We start from the raw sequence: 17,008 nt of genomic DNA, 5'->3' as shown, positions 1-17,008 counted from the left end.
TAATTACAGTATGTCACTAAAATAAAACTGGTCCTAGAAAGGAAGTGTCGAAATTAAACTGATTCTAGACTGTAGGAGGATCATCCACAAATCAGAGCTAAATGGGAAAATAACATTGATTCGTTCACTTGGTGACTCTTTTCCCTTCAGGGTAACAATTCAACACACTTCATAATTTGAAATAATCTCCAAAGCAAAGAAAAGAGCTTCTTTAATAATCCATTTAAATATACTTAAAAGTGCTCACAATATCATTTGAATTCTACAACAGATTGGAAATACATGTAAAAAATGAATTACAAGATTAATAGTGATTTCATTTGTTAACTAAATAACTAGTAGAATAATAACAGCAGATACATGGAAAAAGCACCACATGTATGTTCCCCACCAAGTCATAAGCCATGAAGTTTTATCACTGGTCCTCCGCCACCACCTCCAAACAAATTCTCTCATGGCACTATGGATGGACATACACAGAATGAGCCACAACCGTTCAAGAACGTGGCTCCTCATCACCCTTTCAAGGGCAGTCAGAAATGGGCAATAAATTCTTTCCTTGTCGGTGATGCTCAAATCCCACAAATGAATTAAAAATGTTTTTGCACATAATGATCTTTTTCACATAATTTTTTTTATTCATTCATGGGATGAGGGCATCGCTGACTGGGCAGCATTCATTGCTCATCCCTAATTGCCTAGAGGACAGTTCAGAGTCAACCACATTGCTGTGGGTCTGGAGTCACATGTAGGCCAGACCAGGTGAGGACGGCAGTTTCCTTCCCTAAAGGACATTAGTGAACCAGATGGGTTTTTCCTGACAATTGACAATGGATTCATGGTCATCATCAGTAGATTGTTAATTCCAGATAGTTTTTATTGAATTCAAATTCCACCATCTGCCGTGGTGGGGTTTGAATCCGAGTCCCCAGAACGGTAGAGTTACAAGGTGTTGAGCTGGCTGAACACAGCAGGTCATGCAGCATCAGAGAAGCAGGAAGGCTGATGTTTCGGGCCTAGACCCTTCTTCAGAATGTTCTGCTGCTTGGCCTGCTGTGTTCATCCAGCTCTACACCTTGTTATCTGAGATTCTCCAGCATCTGCAGTTCCTACTATCTGTCCCCAGTATGGTAGCTGAGTCTCTGGATTAACAGTCCAATGATAATACTGCTAGGCCATTGCTTCCCCAAGTGATCTTGTAACTAAATTACAATGACCTCCCATAAAATGTAGAAACCAGAAACAATGTGGCACAGTAATGAGACTCACAGGGCAGCAAGTCTCAAAGAATTGTGACTTTCGGAAGTAACTCAACACCAGGTTATAGTCCAAGACAACAAAATGTGAGGCTGGATGAACACAGCAGGCCAAGCAGCATCTCAGGAGCACAAAAGCTGACGTTTCAGGCCTAGACCCTTCATCAGAGAGGGGGATGGGGAGAGGGTTCTGGAATAAATAGGGAGAGAGGGGGAGGCGGACCGAAGATGGAGAGAAAAGAAGATAGGTGGAGAGAGTATAGGTGGGGAGGTAGGGAGGGGATAGGTCGGTCCAGGGAAGACAGACAGGTCAAGGAGGTGGGATGAGGTTAGTAGGTAGATGGGGGTGCGGCTTGGGGTGGGAGGAAGGGATGGGTGAGAGGAAGAACAGGTTAGGGAGGCAGAGACAGGTTGGACTGGTTTTGGGATGCAGTGGGTGGAGGGGAAGAGCTGGGCTGGTTGTGTGGTGCAGTGGGGGGAGGGGACGAACTGGGCTGGTTTTGGGATGCGGTTGGGGAAGGGGAGATTTTGAAACTGGTGAAGTCCACATTGATACCATTAGGCTGCAGGGTTCTATTGATAGATTACAATCCATCTCCTGGTTTTGAGTTTGGAGTTATTTTCACTCAAGGTTCCGGTTCCTGACCACTATCCAACTTGCATTGGTACAGGTATTATCCAAGGCCTGCGGGTCCTGGTCTGTGATAACATTCCCCACTTCAATTGCCCAGGAGTTGAATTGTCTGCCAACAATTCTTTGAGATTTGCTGCTCTCTGTGAATTTTCTTACAATGCTACATTGTATTTGGTTTCTACATTCCGCAAGAGGCTATTGTAATTTGTCGCAAATCTGTAATCGAGTTACAAGATTACTGTGCATTACATGCAAAAATATTATATTTAATTCAGTTGTGGGATTTGAGTAATGACTAAGCTGGTAAGAGCCAGTGGAGCAACAGCATCTGTTGAATCATGGGTAACAAACCTTTAGGAAGGAAAAAATTTGGTTAAACAAAAAAAGTACAAAGTTATCAAGTTGTGAAAACAAAGGACATCTACTGGTTAGCTTTGTCATATTGTAAGAAAATCCAAGTGAAGAAAATCTATATTTCTAAAAACAACTATTGTTAGGAACTGAGAATGTTAGATAGTTTATCTGTGAAGTGATGCATTCTCACAACAACATGCATGGGAAAATGTCAGCTACATAATCCATATCAGTAAACATGGTGTTTCAGTACGAAGAGGAGATTGTTACATGCAAATATTTAGTCCGTGTACCAGAGCAGCATATTTTTCGCTTAGCAATCTATTCCTCACAGATATTGAAAACAGCAAGGCAAAAATGTGGTTTATTCTTAACTGCCTTCTGAAATGGACTAGCAAGCCTCTGCTGTGGCAGCTCAACATCAACTACTCAAGGGAAATTGGAGATGGCAATAAGTGGCAACAATGCTTTCATCCCAAGGACAAATAAATATAATTGTCCTAGTCAATGTGAAGTAATGATTATGATTCATATGAATGATTGCACCACACTGTCATGCGATTTAGCTGAATTCCCAAATTTCACAAGAACATAAACAGTACAGTGCAGGAATGGACTCCTTGTCCCACCACTTCTGTGCTGACGCTGCTGCCATTCTGAGCCAATTCAACGTGCCCACCAGCAATATATTTCCAAGTCAGGATTGGAGGGGAACTTGCAGGCAATGGAATTTCCATGTATCTGCTGCTCTTGACCTTCTAGATTTTTGGTGATTGAGAGTTTGGAAGATGCTGTCTAAGGAGCTTTGGTGAATTTCTGCAGTGTATCTTGTAGATAGCACATGCCGCTGAGACTGAGTGTTGGTGGTGGTGGAGCGAGTGGATGCTTGTGGATATGGTGCCAGTCAAGTGGGCTGCTTTGTACTGGATGGTGTTGAACTCCTTGAGTGTTGTTGGAACTGTGCCTGTCCAGGGCAAGAGGGGAATATTCCATCACATTCCTGACTTGTGCCTTGTAGATGGTGGACTGTCTCTGAGGAGACAGCAGGTAAGTTACTTGCCACAGCATTCCTAGCCATTCATTTGCGCTTATAGCCATAGTATTGATATGGTGAGTCCAGTTCAGTTACTGGTCAGTGGTAACCCACAGGATGTTGATAGTGGGAGAATTAATGATGGTAACGCCATTGAATAACAAGCAATGATGGGTTAGATTCTCTCTTGTTGGAGATTGTTATTATCTGGCACTTGTGTGTCATGAACGTTAGTTACCATTTGTCACCCCAAGATTGGACATAGTCCAGGTCTTGCTGCATTTGACATGGACTGCTCTCAGCATCTGAGGCATCACGAATGGTTCTGAATATCGCGCAGTCATCAGCAAACATTGTTCCTTAAAGTCATAGACCCTCCGCATCAAGTCTGTGCTGACCTATCTCCACTAGTCCCGCTCTCCAGCAATTTGCCCATCATCTTGAATGTTATAACTCTGCATGACTGTATTATGTATGTTCAAAAGCTCTGCTATTCCATCCATCATAATCGTCGCTAACATTTCTGATGATGAACCAGCTGAAGATGGTTGGACCTTGGACACTAACATGAGGAACTGAGATGACTGACCTCCAACAATCACAACCATCTTCCTATGTGCCAGGTATGACTTCAAATAGTGCAGAGTTTTCCCCACGCTTCCCACTGATTCCAGTTTTGCTTGAACTCTTTGTGACCACACTTGGTCAAATACAGTCTTATTATCAAAGGCAATGAAATGTGAGGCTGGATGAACACAGCAGGCCCAGCAGCATCTCAGGAGCACAAAAGCTGACATTTCGGGCCTAGACCCTTCATCAGAGAGCAGCAGAGACTTCCTCTCTGATGAGGAGTCTAGGCCCGAAACGTCAGCTTTTGTGCTCGAGATGCTGCTGGGCCTGCTGTGTTCATCCAGCCTCACATTTCATTATCTTGGATTCTCCAGCATCTGCAGTTCCCATTATCTCTTATTATCAAAGGCTGTCACTCTCGCTTTGCTTCACTTCACCTCTGAAATTCAGCTCTTTTGTCTTTGTTTGAACCAAGGCTGTAATGAGATCAGGAACATGAGTGGCCCTGGAGGAACCCAAACTGGGCATCACTGAGCAGGTCATTGCTGAACAAGTACTGCTTGAGGATATTGTTACTGCACATGGTATTCTAGGTATGGATAAATAAAGATATTGAGATCCTCGTCAAGAATAAAAGAGAATCTTATTTTAGATATAGACAACTCTGTTCAATTGAATCTCTTAATCAATATAAAGAGTGTGGGGGCATTCTTAAGCGAGAAATCAGGAAGGCAAAGAGGGGATATGAGATAATATCGGCATATAAGGTTACAGATAATCCAAAGAGATTCTACAAATACATTAAGAGCAAGTGGGTAACTTGAGAGAAGATAGGCCCACTTAAAGATCAAGGGGGTTGTGTGTGTGTTGAATCCTAGTAGGTGGGAATGAATATTTCATGTCAGCCTTTACTGTGGAGAAAGAAATGGAGACTAGAGAATGCTAACAAATAAATTTTGATGTTATAAAAACAGTTCACATTACAGAAGGGAAAGTTTGAGAGGTTGTAGAGGATATAAAGGTGGATAAATCTCTAAGACCTAATCTGATATATCCCAGAATGTTGTGGGAAATAAGGGAGGAAATTGTGAGATCACTTGCGGAAATATTTGTAGCATCTGTAACTTCAGGTGAGGTGGCTAATTACCAGAGGGTGGCAAATGTACATTTGTTTAAGAAAGGTTATAAGGAGAAACTGAAGAATTGTAGATCTGCGAGTCTGATTTCGTTTGTGGGTCAATTGTTGGAAGTGATTATAAAAAATAGGATTTATGGACATTTAGAGAGGCAGAAATTGTTTAGGGATAGTCAGCATGATTTTCTGTGAAGAAAATCATGTCTCACAAACTTGGTTGAGTTTTTTTTTGTGGAAGTTACCAAAAAGATTGATGAGCTGTGCAGTGGGCATTCTTTATTTGGACTTTAGTAAAGACTTCGAAAGGGTTCTGCACCATCGACTGATTAGTAAAGTTAGGTCATATGAAAGTTGATGAGTTTGCTAATTGGATACATAATCGGCTTAATGGCAGGAGACGGAGTGTGATGGTGGAGGGTTGCTTTTTGGACTGGAGTCCTGTCATCAGCAGTGTTCCACAGGGATCAGTTCTGGCTCCTGTTTTGTTTGTCATTTATATAAATGATTTGGCTGAGAATATAGAAGGCATGGTTAGTAAGTTTGCAGACAACACCAAAATTGGTGGCATAGTAGACAGTGAAGAAAGTTTTCTAAGATTACAAAGGGATCCTGATCAAATGGGTCAATGGGCTTAAAAATGGCAGATAGAGTTCAATCTGGATAAATGCGCGGTATTGCATTTTGGTACAACAGACAACGGTAGAGTTTATACAATGGATGGTAGGCCTTGGATAGTGTTGTAGGACAGAGGGGCCCAAGGGTTCAGGTGCATAATTCTTTGAAGTACGTGTCACATATTGAGGGGATGGATAGAAAAGTGTTTGGCTCACTGGCCCTCATTGATCAGTCCTTTGAGTATAGGCGGAGGGAAGTCATGTTGGGGTTGTACAGGACATTGGTGAGGCCTCTTCTGCAATACTGTGTCCAGTTCTGGTTGTCCAGATATAGGAAGGATATTATTAAACTGGAGAAGGTTCAGAAGAGATTTGCCAGAATGTTGCCAGATATGGAAGGTTTGAGCTATGAGGAAAGGCTGGTATTGTTTTCACTGGATTGGAGGAGGTTGAGAGGCAACCTTATGGAAGTTTGCAAAGTCATGAGGAGTATAATCGTGGTAATAGTAGTTGTCTTTTCTATGGCAGGAGTTTTCAAGACTAGGGGTCACGTTTTCAAGTGAGAGGAGAGAGATTTAATAAATTCAGGAGGGACAAATTTTTTACACAATAGGGTGGCTCGTGTGTGGAATGAACTTCCTGGGGAAGTGGTGGACGTGGGTACAACGTTTAAAAGACATTTGGATAAGAACTTGAATAGGAAAGGTTTGGGGGATATGGGTCAGGTGCAGGCACTTAAGACTAGTTTAGTTTGGGATTATGTTTGGCATGGACTGGTTGGACTGAAGGGTCTGTTTCTGTGCTGTATGACTATATAATATCTCCTTTAAACTTTCTCCCCTTTCATCTTAAACCAATGCTTCTTGTATTTGACATTACCACCTTGGGAAAAAGACTCCGATCATCCAGCCTATCCATGCCTCTGATAATTTTATATACTTATCTCAAATTGCCCCTCTGATGTTCTAGCAAAAGCAATCAAAGTTTAACTGAATCTCTCCTTATAGCTAATACACTCCAATCCAGGCAAAATCCTTCTAAGCCTTTTTTGTACCCTCTCCAAAGCCTCCATATCCTTCCTATAGTATGGCAACCAGAACTGCAGACAATACTCCAAAAGTGGCTCAACTGAAGTTCTTTACAGCTGATTCATGACTTGCTAATATTTATACTCAATGCCCTAACTGAAGAAGGTAAGCATGTCCTGCATCTTCTTTATCGCACTATCCACTTATATCACCACTTTTAGGGAAATACAGACCAAAGGTAGCCAAAGATCCCTCTATATCAATGCTTCTGAGGGTCCTGCTAATTACTGTATACTTTCCTCTTGCAATTGACCTCCAAATGTGCATCATCTCACACTTGTCTGCATTAAACTTCATCTGCCATTTCTCAACTCAACTTTCCAACTGATCTATATTGTGCTGTATCCTTTGACAACCTTCCTTACTATCCACAACTCCCACCAATTTTCATGTCGTCTGCAAACTTACTGATCAGATCATCTCTATTTTTGTCCAGATCATAAATTTCTGCAACAGAATCTGTTGATCAGAAATTGGATAATGGTCTACAGGGCATTGTATGGTACAAATGTGTTATTTTAATAATGATAATAATAGAAAGCTATATCAAATAGATTAAATCAAAATTGTTAACATAATGGAAGGGGTATCCAGAAACTAAAGTTTGAGGATGTGTTTTCATCGTCTTGATTCAGGAAAGATAAATGAATGCTGCTGAAGCTCCAGATCTACAAATCTTGGAACTATTAGAAAGGACACATGTTGTTTATGGTCAGGAGAGATAGTAATAACGCACTTGAATGTCCCCGTGAGTGGCGCAGGTTACCATATACCATCTTTGTGGTATTTGCTAGTCACATACCAAGAACATAGCCTTAGTTCTTGACAGTTCTGCAATACATCGTCTGATGACTGTTCTCTTTCCATGGAGATGGGAAATAAGGCAGGTTCTTTGTGATTGACTTGACTCAAAAATGATGGTCTGAATTTTGTGGTAATTAGTGCTCACCATTACTACAAAGCAAATTAGACACTAACTTTCCAGCACCACCAAATGTGAAATTAAAACTGATAATCATGGAATTGCTACCCAATTTATCCTTGTACCACAGAACCTTTGCTTCATTAGAATTTCAACAAAAGATTTGACATCAAAACACTCATGTGAACTTGAAATTGAAATTAGAATCCCTACAGTGTGGAAACAGGCCCTTTGGCCCAACAAGGCCACATCGAACTTCAGAACATTCCACCCAGACCCATCCCCCTAATCTACACCTCCCTGAACACTATGGGCAATTTTGCATGGCCAATCCACCTACACTGCACACTTTGGACTGTGGGAGGAAACCAGAGCTCCCGGAGGCGCTGCCAAATCTGAATTTTTCCAGCAAGGCTGTTTTCATTTAAGAATTCATCACATTGCTCAATTATATTCCACTATTTTGGACATGTATTTCAACAAACACATTTTTTCTTTTACTGCAATCCACTGATCAGCACTTTTTCACATTCATGTTTGCGAGGCTCTTCTCCTTCCTCTCAATTTTCCTCTTCCCACTTGAATTTTCTTGTTAATCAATTTAAAGTCACACATTAATAGTCTGAACTTAGTTTTAGCAGATGAATTTACCTGCACTCTCTGCACTGTATCTCTGATGATATTCAGTCCTGTAGCCTTGCACGAAAGTATTGATCAACTTTGGCTAACATGCAAGTGCTTCTTCAGTTTATTGAATTTAGCTCCTGACTGAGGACTCTTTCCAACTGAACTAAAATTGGTAGCTCTGTCAATATCATAAGCACAAAGGTACCACTAAATGAGCCTGCCCGAAGAAAGGCAGAAAAGGCTGTATCATAAACCTGGAACTCCCTTTCAAACAGCAGTGTGGGTGTACTGCACCATTATAAAATCACTGCACCAGTTCAAAAAGACAGCTCACCACCATCTAAGGGCAATTAGAATGGACAGTAAATGGCACGACGGCTCATTGTGAGGCAACAGTGCTAACCATCGCCAGGAACCCGGGCTCGATTCCACCCTCAGGCAACTGTCTGAGGTGAGTTTGCATGTTCTTCCTCCGGGTGCTCCGGTTTCCTCCCACAGTCCAAAGATGTGCAGGCTAGGTGGAATGGCTATGCTAAATTGCCCAGTGTTTAGGGATGTGTAGATCAGGTGGGTTATACGGGGATGGGTCTGGGTGGGATGCTCTTAGGGTCCGTGTGGACTTGTAGGGCTGTAGGGCCTGTTTCCACACTGTAGGGATTCTATGATGATATCATCCATACCAGGATGCTCACATCCTGAATGTATGAGTAAGAAAAACAATGATACAGATGGCATAGTCAATTCAAACTGTAGGTCGGAGCATTAGACTACAATCTAATTGTCACAGTTCATGACACAATAAAAAAGTTCTCCCCAGCTTGGGAAAGGTTCACTATCCTTAGATGCATCCTGGCATATTAAAGGAAGTAGCTACAAACAGAGTGGACGCACTGGCAGTAATCTTCATTAGAGTCTGGAAAAGTCCTAGAGAATTGGAGAACTGCCAATGAAACACCTTTCTTTTAAAACAATAGGAGAGAAAAAAACATTGTTAACAATAGGACAGTTTGTTTAACATCTGTTATTGGGAAAATGTAAGAGTCTACTCTAAATGCTCTGCTATTACTGTACGTAATAGCAGAGCATTTAGAAATAGATAATATCATCAAGCAGAGTCAGCATGGCTTTGTGAAGGGGGAAATCCTGCTTGACAATTCTTTGAGGAGATAACAAGCAGGATGTATAAAGTAATGTATTTGGATTTTCAGACAGCATTTGATACGGTACCACACATTAAGCTATTTAATAAAAGCCCATGGTTTTGGAAATAGTATATTAGCATGGACAGAGGATTAGCTAAATAAAAACGTGAGGTGCTGGTGTTGGACTGCAGTGGACAAAGTCAGAAGTCGCATGACACCAGGTTATGGTCCAACAGATTTATTCGAAATCACATGGTTTTGAAATGTAGCCCGTTCATCAAGTGAAGTCAGGCTATGCTCCGATAGCTTGATTTCAAATAAACCCATAGGACTACAATCTGACGCTGTGTTATTTAGTCAGAAGTCACACAAGACAGAGTTGGAATGAGGGTAGGGGGACATTTTCAGAATAGAAACGTGTAACTTGTTAATGATTCAGATGAGGAAAGTGAATACTATAGTCAAGTTTGTGGATGACAGAAGAGTAGGTGGGAAGACAAGAAAGAAGAGTACAGGTTTGGCAACTGGGCAAAAACTTGGCAGCTGGAACAGAATGTGGGAAGACGTCAGGTTGACTTTGGTATGAAGAATAGTGGAACTAAATATTATTCAAATGAAGGAAAATTGCAGAAAGCTATGGAACAGAAAAATTTGAGACTTCTTGTCCATGACTCATGAAAAGCTAGTCTAAGTTCAGGAAGAGCAAGTGGAATATTGGCTGTTATTTCAAAGAGAATGGAGTGTAAAAGTGGGAAGGCTTTACTAAAACAATGCAAGGCACTTGTTGGACAACAACTGGAATATTGTGAACAGTTTCAGGCCCCTTTCCTAAGGGAAGAGATAATGGCAACGGAGTCAGTCCAGGCAAAGTTCACTAAGCTGATATCAGGTATGGATAAGGGCGAGGATTCAGTTGAACAGCAAACGTATGGAGTGACTCAGTATCCTATGGATTATGGATTTGTAGAAGCTTGCTTTTAACATGTCTGAGAGCGGACTTAGGAGATCTTAATCACTTTTCTCCATGCTATTATATAACCAAAGATGGAAAAGTGTGGAGTGAATTAAATTAGAACTGGGAATGTAACCACCTCTTAACCTTGATTCACATATCAAGCATCATTCTTTGAGTGCTGTTGCATGGGCTGCAAGAACCTCTTTCATGCAGATTTTATAGATAACTAATGAACACCAAGCCCTTTTTTTGCAAAAATATATTTTATTCAATAAAATATCATACACATTCACAGGTATGAAAACAGTTCTGCACAATCTTTGCATATCAAACTTTGGAATTAGACATTCCCTGCATTCCAAAGGCATTTCTTACTCATGCAGGATACTATTTATATACATTAAGGCAATTTTTTTTGGGACAGGGGGGTGTCTGATAACCGAACAGACCTTTGGAAAACCAACATTAGATGGTGGTCTTTCCCCACTGCACCTTGGTAGCAGCTGCCCTGAGCTTTAGTGACATAGTCCTGGAGCTAAGAACATGACAATCTTTAACACGCTGTCAAAGTCAACTCTTTACACCAGAAGCACAATAGGTTTTGGTAGACCAAAGAGCTTCTTTCAGCAAGTTAATGGTCTTCCAGACACAGTCAAAGTTTGTCTTGGTGTGTGACCTGGCAAACAGTCCATAGAGCACAGAGTACTGCATCACAAAACTGTTTAGGATGAACCTCGACAAAAACCACTGCATCTCTCTCCAAACCTCCTTTGCAAAGGCACATTCCAGAAGGAAATGAGTGAATTTCTTCACTAGTACCGCCGCTTTGAGGACATGTGGTGGTGCCCAGAGACTGGGTGTTCATGAAGCATCTGATGGGTAGTGCCTTTCTCACCACCAGACAAGTCTTACTGCTTGTTGGAAAGTTCTGGCAATCAGGCATTCTGCAACATGACTTCGTGCAGGGAACTACATGATAGGATCCACTCTCTTTTCCCACACGGTCTTGAGGACATTACATTCAAACCACTTTCCGGATGTCCCTGCAGACATAGTCCATCTTTAACCTCAAGCTGAAGTGGAAGATGACTGCAAAAGATGCAAGTTCAGGAATGGGCCAGAACTGCACCACATGAAGAAACATCAAAAGTATCTCACACCTGATGACCAAGATTTCACCCACAATGGAGGAGCAATGCTCCTATAAATCCAGTTTCTGTCTCACCACAGCAGAATGCTCTTCCCAAGATTTTGCACATGCCCCCACCCTTTCAAATCATGTTCCCAGCATCTTGAGGCTATTTAAAACAGATTTATAAAAGAATGCTTTTCTAACACTTGTCAAAATTCTTAAAGGAAATTGTATTCATCCTCACGAACCACATGGATATACACGAGGAAACCACACAAATATCTTGAATCCATGATTCCATTATTTTGCAAATATTAAGTTGCTAACAGCTCAGTGGATAAACGAAGGCAGAAGTAAAAACGTACGAATCTACTGGACAATGGTGTCTATGCCCATAGAGCTAAAGGGTAAGGAATCCTGACTTGAGAAATACAACCAAACGAAAGGAGCAGGAAGGCTGACGTTTCGGGTCAGGAACGTTCTTCAGAAAAAAAGACCTGAAACGTCAGCTTTCCTGCTTCTCGAATACTGCCCGGCCTGTTGTGTTCATCCAGTTCCACATCTTGTTATCTCAGACTCCAGCATCGGCCTTCTATATGAAGTAATGAAATGGGACTATTTTTACACAAGACACCCTACACCTACTGGAATGCCTGTCAAAGTCCGCGGAACTCCAAAAAGCCAACTTTTAAAATTTGAATCCAGCCATCATCCTGTGTGATAAGACCTGTCCTATTTGTTTACTGTGGTTTTACCTCCATATCAAACCTATTCCCGAGGTGGTGGTAGGAAGGAAGGAAGGAAGGAAGACCCAACTTGGTCCGGACCCTCCATACTGCAACATCCTATTTAAACCAGAGTTTCCTTTTTACTCGGTGGCCTGCTTGGTATCCCGCCGTTAGCCTCGAACCACCAGTCTTCCATTTATCTGTCCGTCTATCTTTTCCGTCTCTCCCTCCCCTAGTTCCTTACCTCTCCCGGTTGGTAGTTTCTCCAAACCACCTCGAGTAAGGCTGCACCCCACTCCGAACTCGTGAAGGCCCGGTCTCCAAGGAGAGGGGCAGTACGGACCAATGAGAGACGGCGGTGCTGCTCCACGTGAGCGGCGGTTGGTGCCGGCGCTCGGAGTGAGGGCTGAGTCCCTGCACTGGAGGACGTGCTAGGTCAGCTCACTCAGATCCCTATTCATGGGTTTAAATTGACTCTTATCTGCCGTGCAGTGAATGAATTTACCTTCTCGGGACGCCCAGCACTGGTCACCGATTTGATTGTGGTGAGTTTCACCTCAGTATTTTTTTGTCTTTGTTTTAATTACCGAGCAGCTCGGAGCGTCAGTGTTTTTTTTCCTCCATCTCTCGCGTGGTAGAGTCGGGGTCTCGGTCCTATCCTACACGCTGCGAAATAGTGAGCCTATTCCCTTGGGCCTTTTTGGGCATGCGCAGATATGTCCAACATTGCTTCCTGCCATAAATTGCGCCCCAGAGGACATTGATTTTTGTAGTGTGTAAATATTTCGATGAAATTTTAAAATAAAACTTTGATTTAATTAGAGAAGGTCGTTAGTTTAGCAAGGTAAACGTGGTCATAATTAAGTAGGTACTCGGGTTGGATACGAGTTTTTCCTTTGTTCGTGTACTTTTGTGTTAGGTAATTTTTAAAATAATTGTGTCTGAAGGGTTCCTGACTTTGTATTTTTCATTAACAACTTATGACCTTTGACATGGAAAGTGGGTGTTTAAAGGTGTTCTTGTAGCTATCTGAAGATCAGTAATTACAAGTGTATGGGCGTTTTTGTGAAGTGTTGCCGCCTTAATTTGTGGCTTTGTTTCATAATGATTTGATTTAATGGAATTGTTTTGACATTATCGAATAAATAAATCTTTGGTGTTACATAAGATGAAGATTTTTTTACCCCATTTGACTGTTCCGGGTTTTGAGCCTTTTGTTTATTTGTTCCAAGTATGAATGGTTTGTTACGATTAAAAAAAAGTCTGAGGTTTCCCGATAGCAATGCCCCTTGGTAATCCCTGCCTCTCGTGCGAGGGCCAATATATGCCACCTTGCTATCAGAAAACATTTGAAGGTAAAGCGCACAAATCTTTGTCTTATTCTCGCGCTCTATTGCTGTTGTACGGGAAGAAGCATACGAACGTGGATCCCTCCCACGTAGGACGACTTGATTTGCAATCCTTATAAGATTGGACATTCCCTCTCTGTAAGACCAGTTTTTTTAATGTCCTTTTCAATCGTGTGATTAACTTGCAAGTTAGCGAAATTGAGCACCGTGTTTGGTTTGCTTAGGTCCACTATTTGGCAGGCTTACCGCTGAAGGTGCATTGTTCAACGTGAGCACTTTAACACAAATCGACGTCCTCTGACGGATGAAAAAGGTTTTCTTTTGCAAATAGTAAGCAATATGTCCGGTCCTGATCGTTTCAAATTTTGTTTCTTTTGTTTTCTTTTCTGCGGAGATTTCGGTTTGACGCATTGTCCTTGACCCAAATTTACTTTCCATTTATTTGGTGAGAGTCATTGTTTTCAGTGCATAAAGGGAAATGTGTACAAAACTCAACGACATTTCGTACACGACTTAAAGCGGTAAGAAGTGTCAGCCGGAATTCTTAAATTCTCTTCTGTTGCCATGCAGCGTATTTAAATATGCATTGCAAAACCGGTCCGCCTGGTTAAAATTTCTAGAGCCTTCCAAGTAAGCTAAGCAAAATTATTTGTAAATGTAGACCTGTATAAAATTGGTATGTTCTTTCAGCTTTGCAAAACTGCAGTAAGTTTAGAATATGCAATACTGCAAAATACCTACGGTGTCTTGAGCAGAATATTTATAGCATGCATGTAAGTGATTCGTTTTCCGCGTCGGGTGCGCACTATATTGACTTCTCCAGATCTTTTTATGATTTGCTAAACTTGCGTACGTCTCTTAGGAACCTCTGAGATTATGGTGACACTAGTATGGCATTGGAGCCGAGCAATGTCGAAAGTGCCTTTTTAAAAAAAATCAACTGCTAGAGTCTGCTTTTCCTGTGCCTAAGGCGTCGAAGCTTAGGCCATGTACAAATATTACACCCTCGCTTTATTTCAAGAACTGTATCCTAGACCTCAATGTTGGAATGAGCTTTCTCTGAACTGACTGCAAAATTAGCTTGGTATTATATGGTGAATTATGCATTTTGAAACTTAAATACATTCTAAGTTGGAAAAACTAGCTGGATGATATGTTCTGAGATGCAGTAGTCTAAAACTTTCAGATGTGATTTTATGTTTTAAAATTACCGCATTTGTTTTCTGCAAATTGGAATCTTATCAGCTGTTAAATGAACTGATAACTATCCATAGGAGAGAGTTTATCTTATTTTCCAGCAGTTTGGAACTTATTGAATCAGTGTGACATTCATATTACGGCACCCTACGTGTTCTGGTTTAGCACAATGGCACATTGTTATAAGAAATTAACTTTTTAGACATTAAGCAGACTGGCTTCATCTTACAGTTGTTGAGCTCCAGGAGACTTGCTTCACAGCAAAGCAGTAAGGTTACGTGTTACTAGTTGACATGCAGAAGTTGGTCCTATGCTTGTGATTAGGTCCATGTTAACTAACTATAGGAGTAGACCATATAGCTCAGCCATTCGGTAAGCTTGTGTCAGACCTTGTACATCTGTTGTAGTTCCCTGCCTTGGCTCTATATCCCTTATTTCCTTCACTGCTCAAAATCTATCTATTAGAACCTTGGATATACTGTTTTGCGTATTCAAAGCTGTCTCGGATAGATTCAAGATTCGCAATCTCAAAATGATGAGATTTCATTTCGGCCCTAAATGGCCTATCCCTTTCTTTTGAGTTAATAATATAGAATTCTAGAATCTCCAGCCAGGTTAAATGTCCCCTTGGCATCCGTCTGTCCAGCTGTTCTTCTTGCTCTTCGGGCTCTAACTCCACCAATCCACTCTTTCCACCCAGCCCCTCCAATCTTCTGCATGTAAATCGATATTTCCTAGCTATCATCAGTTCTGAGGAGGGATCACTCGACCAAAAATGTTAACTCCTATTTCTCTCCACAGATGCTGCCAGACCTGCTGAGCTTTTACTGCAATTTCTGATTTACAGCATCCACAGTTCTTTTGGTTTTGCCGCCTCAGCATCTACCCTGTGAAACCTTTGAAACATATAAAATGGTTAATGAGCTCACCTTGCATTCTAAACTTGAGAGAATGCAGGCCCATTCTACTTAATTTATGTTCTTAGGATATCACTGTCATCCAACGTTTTAATCTGGTGAGCCGTAATCCCAGCAAATATGCCCTTATTTGGATAAGGAGACCAAAACAGCATGTAGATTCTTCAGTTTGATCTTAGCTGGCCTCTAACCTTCTACACTCTGTTTGTCTTTTGCCAGCTTTTTCTCTACCTACTCGCTGCCTTATTTATCATCACCAAATTTGAATGTCTTACAGTTGATTAATCACTGATATCATAAATTGCATAAGTCTAAGTACTAACCCTAGCAACACCCAATGAAAGTGACTCGTTGCTCCTCCACAGATTTGATTTTGCACTGCATGAGGTTAGTAAACCTGTAGAATTCTGTGCCACAAAGGGTTACGAGGCTAAATTATTGAAGATATTTAAGAAAGAAACACATTTTTAGAAGATAAAAATACCAAGAATTATAGTTTTGAGGCACAGGATCAGATGTGACAGTGTTAAATGGCAGATTGGCAGCCTGGCCTTCTGTGTATGCGTGAATTTTGTGCATTAATCTGTGGAGCACCTTTTGTTGAATGACTTATGAAGATCCACTTGTCCCCCTGAGCCTCTTAGCTGATTCTTTTGAGAATGTATCAAACACAATTCCTTAGTCATAAAGTTGTGACTTTGCTAAACTATATTGCCATTTCTGCAAGTTTCTGTTATTTCCTTATTGATAGATTTGCTCAAATTCCATACTACTGATGGCAGATTAACTGAGCTGTGGTTCTCTGGTTTCGGTCATCCCTCATTCTTGAGGCCATTTCAGAATCCAGGTAATTCCAGGAAAATCAAACCAATGCATCCACCCTAATCTGGAGTCACTGCTTTTTAAAAAAACCAGCAGGTAGGACATTGGGTACAGGGGTTTCTTAGATTCAGTCTCATTAATTTCTCAAGCCATTTTTCTTTCCTGGACGTAGTTCAATTCCTTGCTGATTGGACACTTGGTTTCTTTATTTTTCTATGAGTTTTTCAATTTTTTTTTCATTTCATGTGACTGGTGCTGATTAGGTCAGTATTTATTTCTTGCCCCTAGTTCTGTTTTGTCAGACAGCTTCTTGAATGACAATAGTTGGAGTTCTATAGATACACCAATAGTGTTGTTTGAATTGGAGTTCCAGGCATTCAATTTAACAACGGTGAAGAAATGGGGATTATAGTTTCAAGTTAGGGTGGTGTGTGACGTGGAGGCATTTTGCAGCGGGTGATGTTCAAACTTATTTGCTGCCTCTGACCTTTTTTGGTGGTAGGGTTTGGAGGATGTTGTTGAATTAGTTTGAC

The 17,008-nt window shown here is 41.2% G+C and overlaps 1 protein-coding gene and 1 long non-coding RNA gene across 7 annotated transcripts in view; one reads left to right on the top strand and one right to left on the bottom strand.

The window, feature by feature from the left end:
- The window catches only part of LOC125465538 (uncharacterized), a 76,887-nt gene extending 64,047 nt beyond the window's left edge, over positions 1–12,840 (bottom strand). The window contains exon 1 of the long non-coding RNA XR_007250273.2: positions 12,435–12,840. This is a non-coding gene — a long non-coding RNA (uncharacterized LOC125465538). The remainder of the gene's footprint in view (positions 1–12,434) is intronic.
- strbp (spermatid perinuclear RNA binding protein) overlaps positions 12,558–17,008 on the top strand; it is a 227,828-nt gene continuing 223,377 nt past the window's right edge. For 4 of the 6 annotated variants that reach the window (XM_048559172.2, XM_059638313.1, XM_048559174.2 and 1 more), the window contains exon 1: positions 12,558–12,735. The gene's annotated coding sequence lies outside the window, so the exon portion shown is untranslated. Of the gene's footprint in view, positions 12,736–13,656; positions 13,678–13,848; positions 13,870–17,008 lie in introns of those variants that run through there. The other 2 variants (XM_059638315.1, XM_059638314.1) reach the window with 2 other exon arrangements.

The sequence above is a fragment of the Stegostoma tigrinum genome, chromosome 29 (assembly GCF_030684315.1).
Source record: "Stegostoma tigrinum isolate sSteTig4 chromosome 29, sSteTig4.hap1, whole genome shotgun sequence".
NCBI classification, from domain to species: Eukaryota; Metazoa; Chordata; class Chondrichthyes; order Orectolobiformes; family Stegostomatidae; genus Stegostoma; species Stegostoma tigrinum.
Note: the sequence above shows the minus strand (reverse complement) of the source record. Positions and strands in the feature narration are given on the sequence as shown.